The 14,913-nt window shown below is 42.4% G+C and overlaps 1 pseudogene; it reads right to left on the bottom strand.

Moving 5' to 3' along the window:
- Positions 1-2,845: 2,845 nt before the first annotated feature.
- LOC108286975 lies at positions 2,846-4,350 on the bottom strand (annotated as a pseudogene).
- Positions 4,351-14,913: the final 10,563 nt, after the last annotated feature.

Here is a 14,913-nt window from a genome sequence, read left to right as displayed (position 1 = left end):
AAAAAAAAAAAAAAAACGAAGAAAAGAAACCAGGGAAAAGTTAACATCTAGCTCTGTTCACTTAAGGAATATCAATATTTTTATTAAATGTTCTGTTTCCTATGCTGTCCTTTACATGAATTTTTCCTCACTTAAACCTCAAAACTATCTCATAAAGTTGATTCTTATTATTATTCCTTTTTCTTCCTCCGAGACAGAGTTTCACTTTTGTTGCACAGCCTGGAGTGCAATGGTGCCATCTTGGCTCACTACAACCTCCACCTCCTGGGTTCAGGCGATTCTCCTGCCTCGGCCTCCCAGGTAGCTGGGATTACAGGGATGCACCATCATGTCCAGCTAATTTTTGCATTTTTAGTAGAGACAAGGTTTCACCATGTTGGTCAGGCTGGTCTTGAACTCCTGACTTCAGGTGATCCACCCGCCCTGGCCTCCCAAAGTGCTGAGATTACAGGCTTGAGCCACTGTGCCCAGCCTATTGCTTCATTTTTAAGGCGAGGAAGCCCAAATGAGGAAAAGTTAACTAAATAGCCTAAAGCTTCAAAGTCAGGTAGTCTGAGCCCAGGGCCTATAGTTTTCAACATGACACTGCATCCACACTTGGATGAGGAGAAGAAAGGGTAGAGTGGCCACAGCTACAGCCAGCCTGTACATGTCATCGTGCCTCAGGGTTTATAAAATACTGTCACACATGTTGTAGTATTTGAACTCATTTAACACCAGAGGAAACTAGCTAATGCCAAGAGTGAAGTAACCTATACCAGACAGCCTGACAGAAATAAAACAAAGAATAAAATCTCCAGGGGACTAAAAGGAGTGCTTAGGCATTGCCGTTCACTCCTGTCCTTGTATGAGCCTTTGCCCTGCTGTGTCTGTTACCAGCACAGTGATTTCCAGCATAGCACACAGTCTCGGTTTGTGTGGAACATGGTTTCTGTTCCTGGTACAGTGGGCAGATCTTGCCAGGAGTGGCATGCCCAGGTAAGGTGAGCTGAGATCCTTGCTGGCTCTTCTTGCCATACTTTGTTTCTGAAATTGTACAGTGGAAAATAGCACTGGGATCCTTGATTAATAGATCCACAGGCAGAAAGAAACAAGAGAAAGACTAGGGCTCAGTGTCCTATGCTCAGACAGGGCTTTATTGCATCTATTCAGGCCCAGAGGTAGCTAACCTACCAGTCGTAAGTACCGAAGGAAAATCTTAGCAAAATAACTGAGATGTAACAATGCAGATGTGTAAAATGTGGGTCACTCCTTTTTATTATTTTGAGACACAGTCTCACTTTGTTGCCCAGGGTGGAGTGCAGTGGCAATGTTCATGGCTCACTGCTGCCTTGACCTCTCTGGGCTCAGGTGATCCTCCCACCTCAGCCTCCCAAGTAGCTGGGACCACAGGCACATGCATGTATTTTTTGTAGAGATAGGGTTTCACCATATTGCCCAGGCTGGTCTTGAATTCCTGGGCTCAAGCAATATACCTACCTCAGCCTCCTATACTGCTAGGATTAAGATTAAGGAGTGACTGGGCAAGTCCAAGCAGGTAGCCAGCCTTGGGTTCTGCAGGTCAGGGTGTGATTTTATGCCACTGCTGCTGGTGGTTGTCTTCTCCAGCTTAAGTATCAATAGGGATAACTCTGGGTCCTACAGCAATCTGGGATTCCCAGGACAGCAGCAAAGATTCAAGGAATCTCTGTGTGATTGTTGGCCCAATTCAGGAAGATTGGGTTGGGGGGATTCTAAGAACATGGAAACTCACCTTCCCCTTCTCTGCTTCTGGGGACAGACTGCCTGTCATTACCCACTGGGCCTTTCCTTCTGTGCCCTTTTCTCGTCTCTCTTTCCTGCACCTTTAAAGATAAAAATTTGAGACTGCTCCTGTTTGTATATGCGAGCTTGGCAAAAGATGGGAGCCAATGACCAAATGCCCACTTCATGTGATCTGAGGTGCCTCATAGTGGAGTTTTACAGTACTCAGTTTTTGTTTTAAGCTTAACTGAGGTACTTCTGTCAATTCTGAAACAACTCTGCCATCAAGAAATCTTTTCCTTTTACCTTGAAAGTATCAGTTCCATTTTACTTAGGACTGCATTCTCTTATTAGTCCTCAGGGAAGGGAAGTATGACCTTTCTAGTAATTCTTTTATACATAATTGTGTGGTTACATAACTGCTTCTCGGGTTGACCACATCCCTCAGGAAGCACTTGGCAAATGCTTTGAGAATAAGGATGGTGTCTTACCCTTCTTACCTTCACCCACAGCACTTGACCACATGCTGAATTTCTACTATGTGCTCAGTAAATCTTTGATACAAAAAATGGGTGAATATATCAGATGATTTATTAAATAATGTAAGTGAGATTATTCATCTTTATACATTTTTTTTAACGCCAACATTTTTATTTTTCCTTACACAATAATGTATTGCTGGGGCCTAATGTTCTTACATAACAGTAGAAAACGAAAATCTGTTGTCATCTCTAAAGAATTGAGAATTGCGTTACAAAAAAAAAAAAAAACACATAAAAAGATGAATACATTTACAGGTATAAATGCAAACTGCTTCCAATTCAACGCAAATAACAGCCCACGGTGTTCTGGCAGGAAAATATAAGCTAAGAAAGGAAACTGGGTCCTATGGCTCGGACTTTTCCAACCCTGACAGACAGGTAGGACAGAAACAACTGGTTGAGGAATCCTTGCAGCCTCTAGAGAAACCCCAGCACACTCAGCCCTGACACATCAATACCCTGCACAGATCAGAGACTGCTCAACATGCAGACTCACCAAGCCACAGACTTGTCTTCCACAAGCACCTTCTTACCTCAGCCATGAAGTGACCAAGCCACGTGTACTCAGCCCTGACACATCAATACCCTGCACAGATCAGAGACTGCTCAACATGGAGACTCACCAAGCCACAGACTTGTCTTCCACAAGCACCTTCTTATCTCAGCCATGAAGTGACCAAGCCACGTGTACTAAGGGTTGAAATCAAACATATGTACAGAGTATTATACAAATACCAAGGGCAACAGTTAACTTGCATACAAGGTCAAAATTGGCAAAAACTTATCCAGTGCTGACATCAGATACAAGCTTCTGGGGAAATTACTTTTTGAAGGCTTATTCCAGTATTGTGAGGCTAGCAGGAGGAGGTGTATGCATTTGCCAGGGGAAAATTTATACTTCTGAATTAACCCTTACAGCAAATGCTATGCATCTGTTCACAGCCCATTTGGAAGCATTTGTGGTGGATGATAGAGGGGCCCAACTCATTGTATTCCTGCTTGCTAATCCACATCTGCTGGAAGGTGGACAGGCCAGGATGGAGCCGCCGATCCACACCCAGTACTTGTGCTCTGGGGGTGCAATGATCTTGATCTTCATGATGCTGGGCACCAGGGCAGTGATCTCCTTCTGTATCCTGTCCACGATGCCAGGGTAGGTGGTGGTGCCCCCAGACAGTACTATGTTGGTGTACATGTCTTGTGGATATCCATGTCACACTTCATGATGGAGTTGAAGGTAGTTTCGTGGATGTCACAGGATTCCATGCCCAGGAAGGAAGGCTGGAACAGTGCCTCTGGATACCAGAACTGCTCATTCCTGATGGTAAAGACCTGACCGTTGGGCAGCTCGTAGCTCTTCTCCAGGGAAGGGGAGGATGTGATTGTGGCCATCTCCTGCTGAAAGTCCAGGGTGACGTAGCACAGCTTCTCCTTGATGTCACGCAGGATCTCCCAGTTGGCCATGATGGTGAAGTTGTAGCCATATTCAGTGAGGATCTTCATGAGTTAGTCAGTCAGGTCCCGGCCAGTCAGGTCCAGATACAGGATGGTGTGAGGGAGGGTGTAGCCTTCATAGACAGGCACTGTATGGGTGACCCCAACTCCAGGGTTCACGACAATGCCAGTGGTGTGCCCAGAGGTGTAAAGGGTCAGAACAACCTGGATGGCCATGTACATGGCCGGGGTGTTGAAGGTCTCAAACATGATCTGAGTCATCTTCTTCCTTTTGGCCTTGGGGTCCAGGGGGGCTTCAGTCAGTAGCACCAGGTGCTCCTCCAGGACCATGCACAGCTCATTGTAGAAAGTGTGGTGCCAGATCTTCTCCATGTTGTCCTAGTTGGTGACAATGCCATGCTCAATGGGGTACTTCAAGATAAGGGTGCCGTACTTGCTCTGGGCCTTGTTGCCCACATAGGAGTCCTTCTGGCCTATGCTCACCATCATGCCATGCCAGGGGCACCCAAAGATGGAGGGAACATGGCTCAGGGGGCTTTGTCCACAGAAAAGTCACTTTGCACATGCCAGAGCCATTGTGAATGATGAGCGCAGCAATCTCTTCCTCCATTGTGACCAGCAGAGGAGTGGGGCAGTGGAACAGTGGGAGAATACGGTGCATGGGCTGGTGGCAGCGACTGAGAATCTTTATATATTTTATCATAAAACTGAAAAAGATTTTCTATAACATTACATAAAAGCTTTCTACCTCTTATGAAAAAAAAATGCCTAGTTACCTGATCTGTTCTCACAGGTTTCCTCAATCTCAGAGCATCAGAAAGAAGAGGCCATCATTCATTCATTCATTCAACAAACATTTATTGAGAGCCTACTACGTGCCTGTGCCAGGCACTGTAATAGCTCAGTGAGACAGCCCCAGTCCCTGCCCTAACTGAGCTTACATTTGATGGGCATTTAGTGATTGGAAAGTACTACAGACTGAATTGTATCCACCTCCAACCCCAAGTTCGTATGTTAAAGCCATAACCCCCAATGTGACTATATGTAGAGACAAGGCCTTTAGGTAATTAATGCTAAATGGGGTCATAAGGGTGGGGCCTTAACACAGTAGAACTGGTACGCTTGTAAGAAGGGGAAAAGATGCCAGAGACTGTTCTCTTTATACACACACAAAAGGCCGTGTGAGGAAACAGCTAGAAGGCAGCCTCTGGAAAGCCAAAAAGACAGGCCTCACTGGAGCATCACCCTGAAGGCACCTTGATCTTAGACTTCTCACCTCCAGAACTGCAAGAAAGTAAATTTTTGTCTTGCAAAATGCCTAGACTGTGGTATTTTGTTATGAAAGATTGAGTAGATTAATGTAAGAAGTGTCTATGGTTAATGTAAGATCACAGAGGAGAAACGAGAGAAGGGAAATTGCTCAGAGAATAGGAACACTGAATGATTGTGATCATTATTTTGAGTTATTTTAAAAGTCATTTTACAAGATCCCTCATTCTTTATGGATTCCAATAGAGGAAAATCTATAACTTCCTTTGATATTTCCCTTGATTCTCTGGCTTCCTCAGTACCATCTACAGCCTTCTGCTGCTTGGTTATGTCTAATGTTTGTCTGTCTCCGGAGGCTCATATACCACTCCCATAGGAAGTCTCAGCCTTGTTCAGACACAAGCTGCTGCTGCGCAGAGGCTGCTGTAAATATAACTGCATTCCTCTCAGGGTTTTCTCATTTCTCCAGTGAATAAAATGCTTTGATTCTCAGTTCTGGTTTTAATTGGCCAACAAGAAAATTTATTTCCAAATATAAGCGATCTCCCTTCTGTATTTCTGAATCACAAAACAGAGTCTGCTCTCCTTTGACTCTTGAATTAGGTAAGCATATATATACCCCAGCTAAACATGGGCCTATGCCCTGCTCCCCCAACTAAACTCTGGGTATTTATATGTTTTCTACTGCCATTTAATAAATTACCACAAGTGCAATGGTTTCAACAACACACATTTATTATCTCCACATCTGTGGGTCAGAAAACCAGCTTAGCTGGTCCCCTACTTTAGGGTCTTTCACAAGGATATAATCATATTGGTGACCAGAGCTAGGGTCTCATCTGAAAACTCAACTGGGGAAGGATACATTTCCAAGCTCACTCAGGTTGTTGGCAGAATTCTGTTCTTCAAAGGCTGCTGGACTGAGAGCCTCAGTTCCTTGCTAGCTATTAGCCAGAAGCCACCCTAAGATCCTTGCCACATGAACCTCTTCTTGCTACATGAGGCTCTTGAACATGGCTATTTCCTTCCCCAAAGCATGAAGGCCAAGACAACAAATAGATAAAATCTGCTAATGAGACAGAGGTTATATGCTTGTAACTTAATTGTGGAAATGATAGCTCATCACCTTTGTTGTTATCCTATTAATCAGAAGCAAATCATAGATCCAGACCACTCAAGGGAGAGTAGGTTCACATGCAAGGAGGCAGACATAATCAGGGATATCAGGAGGCAGGCATCATTGGGGATGTCTCAGAAACTTCCTCCCCCAATGCTGGTGAACAGAAAAGAAGCCACTTGGGTTCATTACTCATCCCTACAACTCTTCTGCTTACTTTCTTAAGAAAACAAAGTCTTAGGAAGGTGATACTGGTTTGGTTGTGATCATCATTCTCATAGACATCATAGATCAATTCTACAAAATTTCTCCTGTACTCCAGACACCTCTTACCATCAGCCACTTGGATGACCAATAGATACATATCTGACATGGGATGTACATAATGTCTGCCAAAAACTACTCTTCCTCTCTCAGGGAATGAGCCATACTATCTGAATTTCTCAAGCCAGAAACTAAATTACCCTGACTCCTTCCTCGCTATCATTCTGCCTTTATGGAATAAAATACTAAGCAAGTATTTCCAAAAAAAGTATAAATTACGTGGAAGGAAATCTACAAATGAGGGTAGCTATTTGGTCATGATGGAGATAGGGCAACACAACAAGGGAATTCCTATGTGATTTGGGTAAATCAATTGTAATCTCTAAGAGTTTTCTCAACTAAGATGGAGGAATAATAATAGTAGACATAAATCAGGGAATTGTGAGGATCAGAGGAAATTATATCTGTGAAATGCATGTATATCTTACATCCTACAAGCCCTCCATATATGTCAGCTCCTATACCAGCTGTTAGAGAACCACATTGTGGCTATCATTATTTGCCCACTAATTCAATAGTGTCCTCTCTTACAGCCTCCACTTTAGAGACTAAAAAACTAATATATCTTCCCACATTTCTACCTTTCTCCTGGCTGGGGCTTCCCAGGGGACAGAGTTCTCGAAAAGTTTTGGGGTTCTGATGAGAACATCTTTCTTCTTTGACAAAGATTCAGATTCTGTAGTGTCAGCAACCATCTATGTCCATAAGGTAGCAAGCACTTAGTCAAACACAAACACAAACACACTAGGGATGGTGGAGTCGGGGAGAGTGGAATCCCCGAGGATTCTAGCAAACAGCAGAACCAATGCCAGCATCTAGCTATCTACAGGCTCCTTGTTACCTAATAAAATGAAACCTCGGGAGCCACAGTAGCTCTGGCCGGTTGTCTTGGTGCTTGAGGAGGTGAGAGTATACGTTCAAGGCTAACCTGGGCAAAATAAGAACCTCTCATTCATTAAAAAAAAAAAAAGAAAAAGAAAGAAAGAAAATGAAACCTCTCCACATTTAAGCTACTGTTGATCAGGAATCCTGTTATTTGCAGCTGAAAGCATTCCTAACAGATATATTTGTGAATAGCCTAGAAATCAAATATCTAAAACTTGAATGCCATAAATTTTGGCCAAGGTCATAACCTCTATCAACTCAAAGTTTGAAACCCTGTCCCTTTCCATACTGGATAACATTTTATATCCTACAAATTAAAAAACATTGTGTGGCCTCTCTAATGGTTTGTTCTTATTATGTTGACTTAACAACTGTATCCCTAATAGGGAAAACAGCCCCACATATTCAAAGCACCAATATTATGTCAAAGAAGTAGTAGGGAAGAGAGAAAAGGTATGAATACTATAAAGAGGTAGAACTTCAGAAAAAGACAACAAGAGGAAGGAGGAAAATATAAAGATATAACCATACACAACATCAGCCCCAGGTCTCCAAAGTTTTACCTTGTATTTTTATTTTTTTCAGGGTATTTTTATACTTTAAGTTCTGGGGTACATTTGCAGGACATGCAGACCTATTCCATAGGTATACACGTTCCATAGTGGTTTGCTGCATCCATCCCCCTTGCCATCTGCATTAGGTATTTCTCCTAATGTTAACCCTCCCAAATCTCCCACCCCCACTATCCCTTCTCTAGTCCCCGACTCGACAGACCCCAGTGGGTGATGTTCCTCTCCCTGTGTCCAGGTGTTTTCATTGTTCAACACCCACCTATGAGTGAGAACATGTGGTGTTTCATTTTCTGTTCTTGTGTCAGTTTGCTGAGAATGATGGTTTCCAGCTTTATCCATGTCCCTGCAAAGGACATGAACTCATCCTTTTTTATGGCTGTAAAATATTCCATGGTATATATGTGCCACATTTTCTTTATCTAGTCTATCACTGATGGGCATTTGAGTTGCTTCCAAGTCTTCGCTATTGTAAGTGCCATAATAAACATACGTGTGCATGTGTCTTTATAACTGAATATTTTATAATCCTTTGGGTATAAACCCAGTAATAGGATTGCTGGGTTAAATGCTATTTCTATTTCTAGATCCTTGAGGAATTGCCATACTGTCTTCCTCAATGGTTGAACTAATTTACACTCCCACCAATAGTATAAAAGCATTCCTATTTCTCCACATCCTCTCTAGCATCTGTTGTCTCCCGATTTTTTAATGATCACCACTCTAACTGGCGTGAGATGGTATCTGAATGTGGTTTTGATTTCCATTTCTCTAATGACTAGTGGTGAGTTTTTTTTTTATGTTTGTTGACTGCATAAATGTCTTCTTTTGAGAAGTGTCTCTTCATATGCTTTGCTCACTTTTTGATGGGGTTGTTTATTTTCTTGTAAATTTAAGTTCTTTGTAGATTCTGGATATTAGCCCTTTGTCAGATGGGTAGATTGTAAAATCTCTTTCCCATTCTGTTGGTTGCCAGTTCACTCTAATGATAGTTTCTTTTTCTTTGCAGAAGCTCTTAAGTTTAATTAGATCCCATTTGTCTATTTGTCTTTTGTTGCTATTGCTTTTGGTGTTTTAGTCATGAAGTCCTTGCCTATGCCTATGTCCTGTATGGTATTGCCTAGGATTTCTTCTAGGGTTATGGTGTTAGGTTTTATGTTTAAATCTTTAATCCATCTGGAGACAATTTTTGGATAAGGAATAAGGGCAGAATCCAAATTCAGCTTTCTGAATATGACTAGCCAGTTTTCCCAATATCATTTATTAAATGGGAAATCCTTTCCCCATTGCTTGTTTTTGTCAGGTTTGTCAAAGATCAGATAGCTGTAGATGTGTGGCATTGCTTCTGAGGCCTCTGTTTTGTTCCATTGGTCTATATATGTTTTGGTACCAGTACCATGCTGTTTTGATTACTGTAGCCTTGTAGAATAGTTTGAAATCAGGTAGTGTGATGACTCTAGCTTTGTTCTTTTTGGTTAAGATTGTCTTTGCTATGTGGGCTGTTTTTTTGGTTCCACATGAAGTTTACAGTGTTTTTTTCCCAATTCTGTGAAGAAAGTCAGTGGTAGCTTAATGGGGATAGCATTGAATCTATAAATTACTTTGGGCAGTATCGCCATTTTCACAATATTGATTCTTCCTAACCATAAGCATGGAATGTTTTTCCATCTGTTTGTGTCCTCTCTTATTTCCTTGAGGAGTGGTTTGTAGTTCTCCTTGAAGAGGTCCTTCACATCCATTAGTAATTGTATTCCTACGTATTTTATTCTTTTTGTAACAATTGTAAATGTGAGTTCACTCATGATTTGGCCGTTACTGGCGTATAGGAATGCTTGTGATTTCTGCACATTGATTTTGTATCCTGAGACTCTGCTGAAATTGTTTATCAGTTTAAGGAGATTTTGGGCTGAGACGATGGGGTCTTCTAAATATACAATCATGTTGACTTTTGGATGGCATCTCTGAGTGGACATCCTTTCTGTGAATGTTGAAGCTATTTGTTTTTCAGTTTTCCTTCCAACAGGCTCCTCTGCTGCAGGTCTGCTGGAGGTGCACTCCAGACTCTGCTTGCCTGGGAGTCATTCACAGGGGCTGCAGAACAGCCAAGATTGCTGCCTGTTCCTTCCTCTGGAAGCTTTGTCCCAGAGGGTATCTGCCAGATGTCAACCAGAGCTCTCCTGTATGAGGTGTCTGTCAGATTAAACAGGGATCAAGAAGCCCCTTGAGCATTCAGTCTGTCCCTTATCAGAGCTCAAGTGCTGTTCTGGGAGCTCTGATGGTCCCTTCAGAGCTGCTGGGCAGAGACATGTAAGTCTGCTGATGTGGGACCCACACAGCCCCTTTTCCCAGGTGCTCTGTCCCAGGAAGGTGGGGGTTTTATAAGTACCTGACAGGCTGCTGCCTTTTTTCAGAGATGCCCTGCCCAACAAGAAGGGAGGCTAGTCACAGTCTGCCCATAGAGGCTTTGCTGAACTACTGTGGGCTCTGCCCAGTTGCAGTGTAAACTTCACTGTGACTTTGTTTTCACAGGTGAGTTTAGAACCACCTACCTGAGCCTCAGTAATGGCAGATGCCCCTCCCCCCACCAAGCTCAAATGTCCCAGGTCTAGCCCAGACTGCTGTTCTGGCTGCAATAATTTCAAGCCAGTGGATCTTAGCTTGCTGGTTTTCATGGTAGTGGGTCCCACCGAACCAGACCACTTGGCTCCCTGGCTTCAGCCCCCTTTGTTTCAGGGGAATGAGTGCCTGTCTTGCTGGCATTTCAGGCACCACTGGGGTATGAGAAAGAAAGAAAAAAAAAACACTGCTGTGGCTACTAGCCATCCAGTTTTGTGCTGGAAACCCAGGGCACTGGTGTTACAGGCACCGGAGGGAATCTCCTGGTCTCTGGGTTGTGAAGACTGTGGGAAAAGTGCAGTATCTAAGCCAGAGTGCCCGAGTGTCCAGAAAAGTCCCTGATGGCTTCCCTTGTCTAGGAGAGGGAGTTCTCTGGTCCCCTTGCACTTCCCAGGTGAGGCAACACCCCACCCTGTTTTGGTTTGCCCTCCTTGGGCTACTCCCACTGTCTAACCAGTCCCATTGAGATAAACTTGGTAGGTCACTTGGAAATGTGAAGATCACTTGCCTTCTGGATCACTCTCACTGGTAACTGCAGATTGGAGCTGAACCTATTCAGCCATCTTGGCAGAAGTCTCCTGTATTTTTATTTCTAGAGATGGGGTCTCACTCTGTTGCTCAAGCTGGAGTGCAGTGATATGATCATAGCTTACTGCAGTGCCAACCTCCTGAGTAGCTGAAATTACAGGCAAAAACCACTGCACTAACTAGACTTTATTTAAAAAAAAAAAAAAAAAAAAAAAAAAAAAAAAAGAGATGGGGTTTGGCCATGTTGCTCAGGCTGTTTTCAAACTTCTGGTCTCAAACAGTCTTCCCGTCTCCATCTCCTAAAATGCTGGGATTATGGGTGTGAGCCATCATGCCCAGGCTAAAGTTTTTATAGTATTGATCTTAGACATTGCCTAAAACGTAAAAAATTGTTTTTCTTCTTTTGTTTGTACCTCTTTCTGAAGTTTTGCCTTTTTTTTTTTTTAAGTATTCATTCCTTTCCTCTTCTCCTTACTACTTCTTTGACATAATATTGGTGCCTTGAATATGTGGGGCTGTTTTCACTGTTAGGGATACAGTTTTTAAGTAAGCATAATAAATTAATAAGAAGAACAAACAGAACATTAGAGAGGTCACATAATTTTTCTGAATTTATACTATATAAAGCTATCCAGTGTGGAACATACATTTATTACATGACTTTTTCCCACATTCTGTCTCTTCTTAAGAATTCTCAAGAGGGATATTTCAGGATCATAAGAGACACATATATAGACATCAGACAAGCAATATACAAAGTAGATAAGTGTCCATCTGGTGTAAGTTAAAGGCCCAGTAAAGACTTTCTTTCTACAAAATATCTGGCCTGTACTCGGCCTGTAAGTGCCAATACCTGGCTGAAAATTTTTATCTTGAAACTTACTAATGTGTAGATGATACAGCAATGGATTGACTCTAGAACTGCAATGGCCACTAGCCACCTGTAGCTATTAGACTACATTGAAATGTAGCCAGTGGCATATATTGAAGTTAAGGGGTATCTCAATCAAATGAACACGTCAGCAGAGTGTTAATAAACAATCAGATTAACAGCCCAGTACAAGAATTATAATTCCATAAGTAGTAGATTTAAATCTTCACTAGTCCCAAGTTGTGGATCAGCAAAAGCATTTGCCTGTAAATTTTTTAGGGGACAAAGAGCCATTATATTGCTTGGTGGTTTCTATGTGGGTTCCTTTTAAATTTATTCCTATTTGAGAGTAGCAAAAAAGGCATTTTCCAGATGAAGATTTTGTGTTTTAAAACACTGAGTCAAAGCCAAAACCTTCCACATTTTTTAAATTAATAATAAAAAAAAAACCAGACACACAGTTGAGTCTAGAATACTAGTACAATTTGAAAGATGTTCAACTCTAACAAATGCTCTAAGTATGGGGATCTCCTACTAGCAGGGCTTCTTCGTCTCTTGGTAGCAGAAACTGAGCTATTCCAGAACCTTCAGGTCTTTGGCCAGCTCAGTCAGCATAGAAGGAAAGCAAATACTCACACAAGCACTAAACTCTGAATGCAAAAAGAAAATCTGAATGCAAAAGCAAAGAGTCTCTTTCTCCCCCAAATTAGCTGGTGAATAGCCAATAGAAAGATCCTCTAGATAACTATCTGTGTGTGAATTAGAAATTTGGAATTTCAGAGAAGCCATCCATAGAGGAACAGATAGCTGAGAATACCCCTCCCTTGCACATGGACAGCATCCCAGAAGACAGAACCAAGAGTCAGAAGACAGAATGCCGTGGTAGCTTAACATTGCCAAGAAACTCTCCTACCTCAAGAGGAAAGTGTTCCCTTACTTCTGTGCTTGCTTGTGTTCTTACCCAGCTTGGGTAAGAACTTATCCTGGGGAAAGGTGGCCTGTTTCCTTGGCAGTGCCTCTACCTGTTTTCTCCCAGAAGAACACTGACTCACTTGGTAAGAAAGACAGTGTGATACCCTGATGCTGGCAAAACTGTTCCCTGGAAGAATGCAGTCAACCCTTGAATTCAGTAGGTTCCAATGCTTGACTTTGGGATTTGGCCAGAACGATATTTTCCAGTTCCATCTCCCTCCTGCTGTCTGTGAATGGGTCACTTTATTTGCTACCATGGAAGTCCCAATTGCTTCCTTTTCCCAAAACTGTTACACCTTATTTTTCCCTTGCTTGCAGAGTAGTATAAAGGCTAAAATTGCCAGATACTTATATCCTAAGTATCTGAACTCTATAGTGCATCTTTTGGAAAAGGTTTTCTCTCTGTAAATGGAAACATTGGCAAAGAGATGCCCCATTTCATTCCAGTTTAGTTTACAATCGCTGATATAACAAATTACCACAAACTTGGCAACTTAAACCAACAGGTGTTTACTCTCACAATTTTGAAGGATGGACATCCAAAGTCAGTATTGCTGGGTCCAAATCAAAGTGTTGGCAGGGCTACATTTCCTCTGGGACTCAGGAGAGAATCTGTTCCTCATCTATTCCAGTTTCCTGTGGCAGTAGGCATTGCTTAGTGTCCATATCACCCTAATTTCTGTGTCTGTGGTAACATTACCTTCTCTCCTGTGTGTCTCAAATCTCGCTCTGCCTCCTTTTTGTAAAGATACTTGTGATAGTATTTAGGGGTCACTCAGATAACCCAGGATAACTTCCCCATCTCAAGATCCATAATCACTTCTACAAAGTCTTTTTTGGCCATATAAAATAACATTACCAAGTATTGGGGTGATATGATTTGGCTGTGTCCCCATCCAAATCTCATCTTGAATTCCTATGTGTTGTTGGAGAGACCTGATGCAAGGTTATTGAATCCTGGGGGCAGGCCTTTCTCATGACGTTCTTGTGATAGTAAGTCTCAGCATATCTGGTGATTATAAGAGGGAGTTTCCCTGCACAAGCTTTCTTCTCTTGTCTGCCACCATGTAAGACATGGCTTCTACCTTTCACCATGATTGTGAGGCTTCCCCAGCCACATGGATAGGTCTATCAAACATTATTTTTTTGTAAATTGCTCAGTCTCAGGTACATCTTTATCAGCAGCATGAAAACGAACTAATGCAGTAAATTGGTACCAGTGCATTGGGGTGTTGCTGAAAAGATCCCTGAAAATATGGAAGTGCCTTTGGAACTGAGTAATGGGCAGATGTTGGAACAGTTTGGAGGGCTCAGTAGAAGACAGAAAAATTTGGGAAAATTTGAAACTTCTTAGAGACTTGTTGAATGGTTTTGACAAAAACATCAATAGTGATATGAACAATAAGGTCCAGGCTGAGGTGGTCTCAGACAGAGATGAGGAACTTGGGACCTGGAACAGTTCCCGGTGACTCTTGTTACTTTTTAGCAAAGAGGCTGGTGGCATTTCCCCCCTGCCCTAGAGATTTGTGGAACTTTGAACTTGAGAGAGAGATGATTTAAGGTACTGTATCTAATGGAAGAAATTTCTAAGCAGCAGCATTCAAGATGTGACTTGGGTGCTGTTAAAGGCATTCCATTTTATAAGGAAAGCAGAGCATAAATGTTTGAAAAATGTACAATGGGATAGAGAAGAAAAACTCCATTTTCTGAAGGAGAAACAAGCTGGCAGCAGAAATTTGCAAAAGTAAGAGGAATCCAACGTTAATCCCCAAGACAATGGGGAAAATATGTCCAGGGCATGTCAGAGGCCTTCATGTCAGCCTCTCCCATCACAGGCCTAGAAAGAAAAAATTTGGAGGCCTAGAAAGAAAATATTGTGCCAGGAGGACGATCCAAGATGGCCGTTTAGGAACAGCTCAGGATTGCAGCTCCCAGTGAAAGCGCAGAGGGTGAGTGGACGCCGCGTTTTTATTGCCCACAGACTAGGAAATTCCCGGGCGGAGGTGCTCCACGGTCGCCAGC

This window comes from Cebus imitator, unplaced genomic scaffold (assembly GCF_001604975.1).
Source record: "Cebus imitator isolate Cc_AM_T3 unplaced genomic scaffold, Cebus_imitator-1.0 Scaffold334, whole genome shotgun sequence".
Taxonomy (NCBI): Eukaryota; Metazoa; Chordata; class Mammalia; order Primates; family Cebidae; genus Cebus; species Cebus imitator.
Note: the sequence above shows the minus strand (reverse complement) of the source record. Positions and strands in the feature narration are given on the sequence as shown.